The sequence below is a fragment of the Heptranchias perlo genome, chromosome 1, assembly GCF_035084215.1.
Source record: "Heptranchias perlo isolate sHepPer1 chromosome 1, sHepPer1.hap1, whole genome shotgun sequence".
Taxonomy (NCBI): Eukaryota; Metazoa; Chordata; class Chondrichthyes; order Hexanchiformes; family Hexanchidae; genus Heptranchias; species Heptranchias perlo.
The window spans coordinates 55053797-55066181 of NC_090325.1; the positions used below are offsets into that span (position 1 = coordinate 55053797).

General features: G+C 45.5%; 1 non-coding gene across 1 annotated transcript; it reads left to right on the plus strand.

The window, feature by feature from the left end:
* Nucleotides 1–836: 836 nt before the first annotated feature.
* Nucleotides 837–943, plus strand: LOC137331333 (U6 spliceosomal RNA). Its single transcript, XR_010965428.1, has one exon. It is a non-coding gene; the product is annotated as a U6 spliceosomal RNA (small nuclear RNA).
* Nucleotides 944–12385: the final 11442 nt, after the last annotated feature.

Consider the following 12385-nt stretch of genomic DNA (forward strand, 5'->3'; position numbering starts at 1 on the left):
TTTATTAATCCACACTTGTTCAAATGACTATTAATTTTGTCCCTGATTATCTTTTCTAAAAGCTTCCCCACCACCAAGGTTAAACTGACTGGCCTGTAGTTGCTGGGTTTATCCTTACACCCTTTTTTGAACAAGGGTGTAACATTTGCAATTCTCCCGTCTTCTGGCACCACCCCCATATCTAAGGAGGATTGGAAGATTATGGCCAGCGCCTCTGCAATTTTCACCCTTACTTCCCTCAGCAATCTAGGCTGCATCTCATCTGGACCAGGTGACTTATCTACTTTAAGTACGCCAGTCTTTCTAGTACCTCCTTTTTATTAATTATTAGCCCATCCAGTTTCTCAACTACCTCTTCTTTTACTGTGAATTTGGCAGTATCTTCTTCCTTGCCAAAGACAGATGCAAAGTACTCATTTAGTACCTCGGCCATGTCCTCTGCCTCCATGAGTAGATCTCCTTTATGGTCCCTAATTGGCCCCACCCCTCCTTTTTACTATTTATTTGCCTGTAGAAGACTTTTGGATTCCCTTTTATGTTAGCCGCCAGTCCATTCTCATACTCTGTCTTTGCCCTTTTATTTCCTTTTTCACTTCTCCTTTGCACTTTCTATATTCAGCCTGGTTCTCACTTGTATTATCAACCTGACATCTGTCATACGCCCCCTTCTTCTGCTTCATCTTACTCTCTATCTCTTTCATCATCCAGGGAGCTCTGGCTTTGGTTGCCCTACCATTCCCCCTCTTGGGAATGTACCTAGACTGTACCCGAACCATCTCCTCTTTAAAGGCTGCCCATTGTTCGATTACGGTTTGGTCTGCCAATCATTGATTCCAATGCTCGCTTCGGCAGCACATATACTAAAATTGGAACGATACAGAGAAGATTAGCATGGCCCCTGCGCAAGGATGACATGCAAATTCGTGAAGCGTTCCATATTTTTGGAGTCTGGAACTCACTGCCTGAAAGGGTTGTGGAGACAGGAACCCTCACAACATTCAAGAAGCATTTGGATGAGCACTTGAAATGCCATAGCATACAAGGCTACGGACCAAATGCTGGAATATGGGATTAGAGTAGACAGGGCTGATGGCCGGCGCGGACACGATGGGCCGAAGGGCCTCTATCCGTGCTGTATAACTCTATGACTCTATGACTCTATTGTTCGATTACGGTTTGGTCTGCCAATCATTGATTCCAATTTACCCGGACCAGATCCTTTCTCAACCCAATGAAATTGGGCCTCTTCCAATTAAGTATTTTTACTCTAGATTGCTCCTTGTCGTTTTCTATAGCTAATCTAAATCTTATAATACTATGATCACTGTTCCCTAAATGTTCCCCCACTGACACTTGCTCCACTTGAACTACCTCATTCCCCAGAACGATATCCAGCAATGCCTCCTTTCTCGTTGGGCTGCAAACATACTGATTAAGAAAGTTCTCCTGAGCACACTTCAGAAATTCCTCCCCCTCTTTGCCCTTTACACTATTACTATCCCAATCTATATTAGGATAGTTGAAGTCCCACATTATCACTACTCTATAGTTCTTGCACCTCTCTGAAATTTCCCAGCAAATTTGCTCCTCTATATCCTTCCCACCAGTTGGTGGCCGATAGAATACATCCAGTGGTGTAATGGCATCTCTATTGTTTCTTAACTATAACCAAATAGATTCTGTCCTGACCCCTCCAGGTCATCCTCTCTCTCCAGCACTGCAATATTCTTCTTAATCAATACTGCCACTGCCCCCCCACCCATCCCTCCTTTTTCTCCTTCCCTATCTTTCCTGAACACCTTGTATCCAGGAATATTTAGTACCCAATCCTGCCCTTTCTTGAGCCAGTTCTCCTTTACCACCACTACATCATATTCCAGTGTAGCTACTTGCGCCTGCAGCTCACCAACCTTATTTACCACGCTTTGTGCATTTACACACATGCACTCTAAACCTATCTTAGACCTTCTAATAGTCTATCTTAGTCAGATCCCACCTAATACTGTACTATTTCTTACTCTAGTACTATCTATCTCTCCAAATCCTCCCTCCTGCACCATATCTCTAGCCACCTGCCTTATCTTCCTATTTCTGTATTCACTGGCATGTGGCACTGGGAATAGCCCAGCGATTACTACCTTTGAGGTCCTGCTTTTTAACTTCCTCCCTCACTCCTGAAACTCCAACCGCAGGACCTCATCCCTTTTCTTTCCTATGTCATTGGTACCCACATGTACCACAACTTCTGGCTGTTCCCCTTTCCCCTGCAGAATGTTTTACACCCTCTCCATAATGTCATTTACCCTGGAAACCAGGGAGGCAACACACCATGTGGGACTCACGTTGACAGTCACTGAAACACCTGTCTGTCCCTCTGACTATCAAATCCCCTATGACTACTGCATTTTTACACTTCACTGTGCCCCCCTGTGCAGTCCTTTGCTCCATGGTGCCATGCTCAGGACTGCACCCCTTCGAGGTGTCATCACCCTCTCTGGTATTCAACATTGAATACCAGTTTGAGAGTGCCACACACCCAGCAGATTCCTGCACTGCCTGCCTCTTCCTACCCTTTTGCATGTCCTCAAAACATGTCTCTTAGTTTTACAGACACATATTTTACATGAGTGCATTCTAAGTAATTTCATTGATGAATCAGGAAAGTGCTATTGCTGTACTGTTTAATATTTCACTGTGCCATTGTAAAGTTAGCTTCATTGTTTTGTCCATTTTTTTAAGGGAAGTGGCAGGGGTCAAAAATTGTATTGGTCATACTTCCACCAGAATTATTGTCTGAGATAATATGCATGGTCAGGACATACTTTTACCAAGTAGAAACAAATCTTTAGGCATGTAAGACTTATATGATTTTTCTACTTGTAACTTGCACAGGGCCTTGAATGGTACAATGTCCAGGCTGTGAGTCACTCTCCTGAAACATTTATTTTAAATTGGATTCGTTTTCCAACAAAGCAATTGATTGTCTGTAAAATTGTTTTGAAGGAACAGTTATTCTTGGGATATCACTGGTAATTGTATCTCTCAGACCTATTTCAGGCAGGTATTTAGAGGATGTGTTCAATGTTCTTTGTTTATCTCATCTTTTTTGCTTATTAACTTTTTTTTTCAATTTTCTCCTCTCCTGACTCGTGCAGATGTACAATTCCATGGGCACCGGCTGTTATCTAGGACCTTGCTAAAGTGGCAGTTCTTTACATGTGTGTCTAGACATTGAAGCCTGGATTTTCCTGTGAATCACTGCCCATTTTGGGGCTGTTTTTAAGTGTAAAATGAAGTGAAATAGGGAAGTGTGGTCACAACCCCATGCTAAAAAATGGCCACCAAAATTGTCCACCAATGAGATCGCCCACCAGTATTGCAGTCTGTCCAGAGCCCACCCAACCACATGTAAATGGAGCAGACATTCAAGAACACTTCAACAACAATTGCATTTATATAGCAGCTTAAAGTAGAAAAACATCCCAAGGCACTTCACAGAGGCGTATTCAGACAAAAATGCACTCCAAGCTAAAGGAGCTAAAAGGAGGGGTCAAAGAAGTGGTTTTTAAAGAGGGTCTTAAAGGAGGAGAGGGAGATAGAGAGGCACAGGGGTTTAGGGAGGGAATTCCAGAGTGTAGGGTCTAGGCAGCTGAAGGCCCAGGAGCCAATGGTGGGGAAAAGGGAGGGGAAACACACACGAGGCCACAGTCGGATGAATGGAGAGATTGGGGGGTGGAGATGTATGGCTGGAGGAGGTTGCAAAGATTGGGAGGGGGTAAAGCCATGAAGGGATATAAACATGAGGGTGAGAATTTTCAATTTGAGGCAATGGGGAACCAGGAGCCAATGTAGGGCAGCAGAGACAGCGGTGATGGGTGAACGGGACTTGGTACAGGATATGATATAGGCAGCAGAGTTTTGGATAAGCTGAATTTTACAGAGGATGGAGGATGGGAGGCCAGTGGGAGATCATTGGAATAGCCAAGCCTCCAGGTGACAAAGGCATGGATGAATTTCCTCCAAATTCTGCTCTTAACCCGACCTCTCAAAGAACTGTCACTGTGACGGTATCAGCAGTGCAGGTGTAGCTCTGCATTTGTATCTAGAAAAGAAAAAGCTGAGGGATAACCGAATAGAGGTCTTTAAAATTAGGAAGAGCTTTGATAGGGTAGATTTCGAGATGTAGAGAAGATGTTTCCACTTGTGGGGGAGTCCAAAACTAGCAGCCATAAATAAGATAGTCACTAATAAATCCAATAAGGAATTCAGGAGAAACTTCTTTACTCAGAGAGTGGTGAGAATGTGGAACTTGCTACCTCATGGAGTGGTTGAGGCGAATAGCATAGATGCATTTAAAAGGAAGATAGATAAGTACTTGAGGGAGAAAGGAATTGAAGGATATGTTGATAGAGTGAAATTATTTAAGGTGTGAGGAGGCTTGTGTGGAGCATAAACAAAGGGAGAAGACTGTTTTAGAGGAATCAAGGTGTCAGCCTTGGCTCGGTGGTAGCACTTTTGCATCTGAGTCAGAAGGTCATGGTTTCAAGTCCCACTCCAGAGACGTGAGCACATAGTCAGAGGCAGGAATTTTGGCTTCTGAATTCTGTTCTTCTTGAAATGAACTCTTATGGCCGTATCAACTTGTGTTGCTGCTTTTAATGGTTTATGTATCTGTATTCCCAAATCTCTTTGTTCCTCTAGCCCATTTAGTTTTTCTCTTCCCACTCCTATACAATTATCTGTGGAACCCCCCAAGGATCTACCCTTGCCCCCCTCCTATTTCTCATCTACATGCGGTGTCTCGGTGACATCATCCAAATACGCAACGTCAGGTTCCACATGTATCCCTCACTGCCACCTCTTTTGGCCCCTCCACTGCCTTGTCAGACATCAATCCTCGGTGAGCCTTTATTTCCTCCAATTAAACATTGGGAAGACCAAAGCCTTTGTTGTTGGCCCCCGCCACAAACTCCCTTCCCTAGCCGCCAATTCCGTCCCCCTCCATGGCCACTCTCTTAGGCTGAATCAGACTGTTCGCAACTTCTGCGTCCTGAGCTGAGCTTCCAACCCCATATCCCCTCCATCACAAAGACCACCAATTTCCATCTCTGTAACATTGCCTATATCCGTCCCTGCCTCAGCCTAGCTGCTGCTAAAACCCTCATCCATGCCCTTGTTTCCTCCAGACTTGACTATTTTAATGCCCTCTTGGCTGGCTTCTAATCTTCCACCCTCCATAAACTTGAGCTCATCCGTAACTCTGCTGCTCGTATCCTAACCTGTCACCCCAGTACTTGCTGACCTACGCTGGCTCCCAGTCTACCACACATCAAATTTAAAATTCTCATCGTCAAGTTCAAATCTCTCCACAGTCTTGCCCCTCCCTATCTCTGTAACTTCCTCCAGCCCCACAACCCTCCAAGATCATTGCGTTCCTCCAACTCTGGCCTCTTACACATCCTCCATTCCCTTCACCCCACGATTGGCAGCCGTGCCTTCAGCCGCCTAGGCCCTAAACTCTGGAATTCCCTCCATAAACCTCTTCACTTCTCCACCTCCCTCTCCTCCTTTAAGACTTTCCTTAAAACCTAAATATCTCCTCCTTTGGCACAGTGTCATTTTTATCTGATTACGCTTCTGTGAAGCACCTTGAGACGTTTTGCTACATTAAAGACACTATATAAATGCAAGCTATTGTAGTTGTTACCTTCCAAGGAATAAGTAGCCTCCTTATTCCTTCTACCAAAATTAATCACTTCACACTTTGCTATATTGGATATCATTTGCCATTGATCCACCCACTCTGTATGCCTGTTAATTTCTTCCTGTATTTTGGTGCAGTCCTCCACATTATCAACTGTACCCCCAACTTGGTATAATCTGCAAATTTTGACATCATACCTCCAATTTCTGAGTCCAAATCATTTATGTATATTTCTGGAGGAGAATTCCGGTGCTATTTTTTTTTGCTGACAGGATTAAGGCCGTAGCCAATACTACCCATTTAACACCAAAACCACTCGAAAACGAACAGTAAATCAAAGGAAATTCCAGCCCCCAAACCTCTTAATGCTATCTGTCTACAGGACAAAGTGACACATAACAAGAGGAAGGTCCTGCAACTGTAGGCAAATAAGCCAATTTGAAGAGATAACAGTTGTATTACTATTGGTGTAACTTTGTATTCCATAATCAAATACAGGGAAAGAGTTCGCTTTGACCCTCTTATACAGTCTGGGTGAAATGGGTGATCAAAACATAGCACAGAGCATAGCTCTAATGTCTTTTCAAGTTTGTTACCAACTAAACTTAATAACAAATATTACATTAAAAGTGGAATTAACTCATTCTGAATCTACCACGACGTTTTAAAATAAAATACAGAAGAAGATAAAAGAACATTTGAAGAAAGGAAAAGCAGCTTCTTACAGCAAGTATTATTCAGCCAAATACTCTAAACTTACTTGGAACTGATAAATACTGTTTGGTGCTTTTACCACTACCCGACCAGCAGAAAGTAAGTGGGTGGGCAATTAAAATGCCCTGGGTTACTTACCCACCAGAAAGCCACCCGGATCCCGCCGACCGCAATTGTTACTCAGGCTTCAGGACTAGCGTTTAAGCTGCCCGTTTAATGCTGATGGGGTCTATCTTTAAGTATACAGACCAGGGTCAGATGCATCATCAGGCCCCGACTGCAATTTTAACTCAAGCCTGAGTGGGGAAGTTACTGCGGCTTTCCCTCAAGGCTGAAGCTGGTCAGGGCCCGCTTGGAAGATGAGGGTGCCCAAAGAGGTAAGTTTTTTTATTTTACTTTGTGAAGCCAGGGGAAGCAGGAGTACTCCTCCGGGCCTGATAGGGAAAGTCGCAGTCTTATCTGCCCCTGACTCTCCTTCAATCCCACGTGACCCTCCCGGAACCCTGGTCCCCACACCGACCTTTATGGCAGACTGCTGCCTTTGGCCACCCAATTTTCTAAAGGATGGCAGCTGCTTCCCATCCACCTCACACTTGTTCTGGGTGGGGAGTGGACCGGCAGTGCGTTAATGAGGCCCAGGCAGTAAAATAGCCTAAGTCTCAAATTTTCTCCAGTGAGAACTCCCCCGCAACAACCCCGAAACCTGCCCAGAGTTAAAATCGACCCCTCCGTGTCTTTTTAATTGTGACTGTATCAATTGAAAGTCATTTAAAATTGAAAATTAAAATGTTAAGCTCTGGGAGTGCAACCACTGTGCAGCTCTGCAAATCTGGAATGTACTGCCTGAAAGGGTGGATTCAATAGTAACTTTCAAAAGGGAATTAGATATATACTTTAAAGGAAAAAATTGCAGGGCTTTGGGGAAAGAGTGGGGTCATGGGACTAATTACATAGCTCTTTCAAAGAGCTGGCACACGCACGATGGGCTGAATGACCTCCTTCTGTGCTGTACGATTCTATGATTCTATTATTCAAAATGACCATTGCCAGCAAAAGTAGGGATGGCAGGTAATCTAATCAGCAATTGGTAAAGCTTTAACAGAACGGGTACAATTAAATTAGATCACATCTGATTAAACAGCCAAAAGATGTCAGAACTGCTACACTAATTACTTGTATAAGCAGAGAGGCAATGAAAATATATGAGGGTCTTTAGCTTGAAACAAATGAAAACAACACTGATGTACAGGTTGTTCTTAACAAGATAAAATTTTGTGTTAAAATGACTAATGAGACTGATGAATTTTATCTGTTCAACAATTGGGAGCAAGATCGTGATGAGACTGTAGAAACGGCTCGATATTAGCAGGGCGGCGGGTTCTCAGCGGGGGGTCGACTGGGCGCGTGGGTAACGCGCCCAGTGAAATCGGGGTGCTCCGCACGCGATCGCAGCTTGATTGGAGCCACTTACAGCATGGAGCAGCCCAGGGGGACGGCTGCTCCCAGGTTTAATGATGCCTCACTCCGGCTCTTATTGGATGGGGTGAAGAGGAGGGGGAGGAAGCGGCCTGCCTCTGCCACCAAGAAGGCCTGGCTCGAGGTAGCAGAGGAGGTCACCAGCACCACCAACATATCACGCACCTGCATACAGTGCAGGAGGCGCTTCAATGACCTAAGTAGGTCAGCCGAAGTGAGTACACTTACTCATTCCCCTACATCCGTCTGCCACATCACCGCCCCCAACCCACATCTCCTTCTGCACTGCCAACACTACTCCGTCACGTCACCCCTCACACCCACTCAAAGCTCATCCTCATCTTACCTGCACTTACTCACCTCGCCAGTACTCATTCCGCCACTACCACTCAACCCAATCCTCATACAATCTCATGGCTCTATCTCATACTCAACCTCTCATGCATCTCTTTCATGGTCAGCCTCACTCAACCTGCCACTACCTGTGCTGCAGCCACAGGGCATGCACCACATATATGCAGTAGGAAGCGTAAGGCAAACATGTCGTGAGCATGAAGGGGATGCACAAGGGTGTTTGAGGGTTTATCATGGTTTTTACCTATAATTAATCTCTGATCAACTCAAATTACATTTCATATTGTCACCACTACTGCCACGTCTTTGCGAATCTTGTCTGATTTGTGCAATAATGCCCTTTCCTGAGGATCACAATGAAGACCCACACCTGATGCCACCCATTGTGTCACTGCAGAGTGGATGTAGGTGTATTTGCAGGGCTCTTTTGTGCAGACGACTGAGAGACGTCGGCGATGTCCCCGGTGGCACCCTGGAAGGATGCGGAGGAGAAGTTGTTGAGGGCAATGGTGACTTTGACAGCGACAGGTAAGAAGATGGTGCTTGGGCCAGCCGGGAGCAGCTCGGCATGAAGGAGGCTGCAGATGTCCACAACTACATGTCGAGTGACTCCGAGCCTCCGTGTGCACTGCTGCTCAGAGAGGTCCAGGAAGCTGAGCCTCGGTCTGCAGACCCTGTGCCGAGGGTAGTGCCTTCTGCGACGCATCTCTCTCTACGGTTGCCCTCCCTCCTGCTGTACAGGTGGATGTGTCACAGCACTGTGTTGTGGAGCTCCACGTGTCAGAGGTGGACGGCGTGGCCGGCGAGGCTGGTGATGCTGTTCACCCTCCGAGGAGGTCACGACTGCAGCTACGGCGGCCCCCATCCGGAAGATGTACATCTGAGGGGGTCCGCAAGGTAGGTAAATGTGTCTGGACCCCGAGGTAAGTGTGCAAGTGGGTGAATTTTAGGAGGAGGGTGCTGGAGGCCAAACTTGGTCCAAAGTGACAGAGTGGCCTCCTGCAATGAGTGAGAGTCTCTCCCCCACAGTCTAAGTTAATTTCAAAATCCCAGCCCTCCTAAAATATCAGGTCAATCAGGACTGTGAACAACCTGAAGTACCTGTTCAATTACTTTAAGTGGCACCCCGGCGGCTTTAATTGCCGGCGGGAGTCCCACATGCGGGGGCTGGGCACGCATGTCAGCGCGTCACTGGGGAACCCGGAAGTGGGCGGGTTGGTGCCGGGCTCCAGATCCGCCCCGAGAATCCCCGATTTTCGCAGCCCCCCCGCCACGAACGTACCCGATCGCGGGTGCGAAAATCGAGCCCAATGAGTCTTTGCACTTAGCTAGAACGTATAACTGGAAGAATGTCGAATCAGAGCCAATATAGTTATTGGGATATAAGGCAGTGGTACTAGGAAGAGACTATTACAGGAACTAAAACTAGCATTACTTACACCCACAAATGTAAAAAACCAACAGCAGAGCAGCAGAAAAAAAATAAGCATTCAGGAAGAAGTGCAATATCTAGTAAAGAAATTGGATGCAGTAACTCCAAAGCCCAAGAACTTAAGGAAAGCTCCTGAAATAGACTTTCAATCTAGGAAAACATCAGGGGTAATTTTTGTCAGCCTATCATCCTGTTCTTCATTGTGAATGGGGAATGGTCCAGTTCAGTTTCTGGTCAACAGTGATCCCCAGGATGTTGATGGTGAGGGACTAGGTGATGGTAATGCTATTCAATGTCAAGGGGAGGTGTGTATGCTCTCTTTTGTTGGAGATGGTCATTGCCTGACACTTGTGTGGCATGAATGTTACTTGCCACTTATCAGTGCAAGCCTGTTTGTTTATACGATAACAGTGGATGCACTTCAAAACTAAGTAACTGGATGTGAAGTGCTTTTGGACATGATAAGGTGATTATTAAAAGCAAAATATTTCTTGAAAAACATTTTAACCTTATTTTTAAATATGCTGTTAATACAAAGTGAGGTAAAAAATAATTTTCTATATTTGAATCCCTGGCCATATTTAATCCCATGAACATCACACATGGATGCAAATTACAGGAATTGAAGGAGAAAGGTTCAACCATGAAAAAATATTTTTGGACTTTTAATTTTAACGTACTGCATCAATCTGATTAGTTGTGAAATATAAGCTTGCCAAATTCAATTTTCAAAAGAGTACGTTTTAGCTAAACAGACTGTGAAATATAAGCTTGTTGGATTGAGTTTCAACAGTTTGAGTGAGTTAGATGGATTAACTGCATGGAAGCTAAAAATAGTAAACTTTCAAAGAAGTTGGATGATTGGACCATGAAAAAACTGCGCTTTGGAACCTTTTGGTTCCCCTTGGACTGGTACGATGAGCACAGCATAATGCTTCACAAGAAGTTGCCGTGCTTCCAAAACTAAAAAAAATCACATTACTAATCTTCTGGAGGGCAGAAAGTTTCTGATGTACCTAAAACGTCCAGAATTTCTTATCGCCTCAGCCCTGCAGCTCCCAAAGCAACGGCGAACATTTAAAGAAATATTTCAATATTCTCAACAACATACTGAGGAATAAAAACTCCACGGGAATAGTGATCCATCCATGGCTGACTAAAGAAGTTAAGGATAGTATTAGATTAAAAGAAGAGGCTTATAACGTTGCCAAGAAAAAGAGTAGTAAGCCTGAGGATTGGGAGAGTTTTAGAAACCAGCAAAGGATTACCAAAAAATTGATAGAGGGAGAAAATAGAATGAGAGTAAACAAGCAAGAAATATAAAAACAGATTGTACAAGTATGTAAAAAGGAAGAGATTAGCGAAAGTAAACGAGGGTCCTTTAGAGGCTGAGACAGGAGAAATTATAATGGGGAATAAGGAAATGGCAGAGATGTTAAACAAATATTTTGTATCTGTCTTCATAGTAGAAGACACAAAAAACATACCAGAAATACCAGGGGCCCGATATTAGGAGGGAGGCGGGTTGCCAGCGGGGGATCGACTGGGCGCGTGGGTAACGCGCCCAGTAAAATCGGTGGGTTCCCCACGCAATTGTAAATAAATTGAAGCCACTTACCTTGGCTTCCGGATTTCGCGCTGGAAAGCTGCGCAATGGGCAGACTGCGCAGCTGCATCATAGGCTGTCAGCTGGAGGAGCCCTATTTAAAGGGGCAGTCCTCCACTGACTGATGCTGCAGAAAGGATCCAAAATTACAGCATGGACCAGCCGAGGGGGAAGGCTACACCCAGGTTTAATGATGCCTCACTCCAGGTCTTATTGGATGGGGTGAGGAGGAGGGGGAGGACAGAGATCTTCTCCCCGGCGGAGGGGAGGAAGTGGCCTGCCTCTGCCACCACGAATGCCTGGCTCGAGGTGGCAGAGGAGGTCACCTGCACCACCAACATATCACGCACCTGCATACAGTGCAGGAGGCGCTCCAATGACCTAAGTAGGTCAGCCAAAATGAGTACACTTACTCATTCCTCTACACTCCGTCTGCCATATCACCGCCCCAGCTCACATCTCCTTCTGCACTGCCAACACTACTCTATCACATCACTCCTCACACCCACTCAAAGCTCATCCTCATCTTACCTGCACTTACTCACCTTGCCAGTACTCATCCTATCACTACCACTCAACCCAATCCTCATACAATCTCATGGCTCTGACTCATACCTCCCCTCTCATGCATCTCTTTCACGGTCAGCCTCACCCCATCTGCCACTACCTGTGCTGCGGCCACAGGGCATGCATCATGTATGTGTAGTAGGAAGCATAAGGCAAATGTGTCGTGAGCATGAAGGGGATGCACAAGGGTGTTTGAGGGTTTGTCATAGTTTTTACTTATATTTGATTTCTGATCAACTCACATTACGTATTATATTGTCACCACTACTGCCACGTCTTGGCCGTTCTTGACTGGCTTGTGCAATAATGCCCTTTCATGAGGTTCTCCATGAACACCCTTGATGCCACCCATTGGGTCACCCTACAGTGGGTGTATGTGTAGTTGCATGACTACTTTGTGCAGGTGCCTGTTGCGCAGCACTGTGTTGTATAGCTCCACGTGGCGGAGGTGGACGGCATGCCTGGCGAGGCTGGTGGTGTTGCTTGTCCTCCAATGGAGTGATGAATGCAGCAATGGACCCCCCCCATCCTG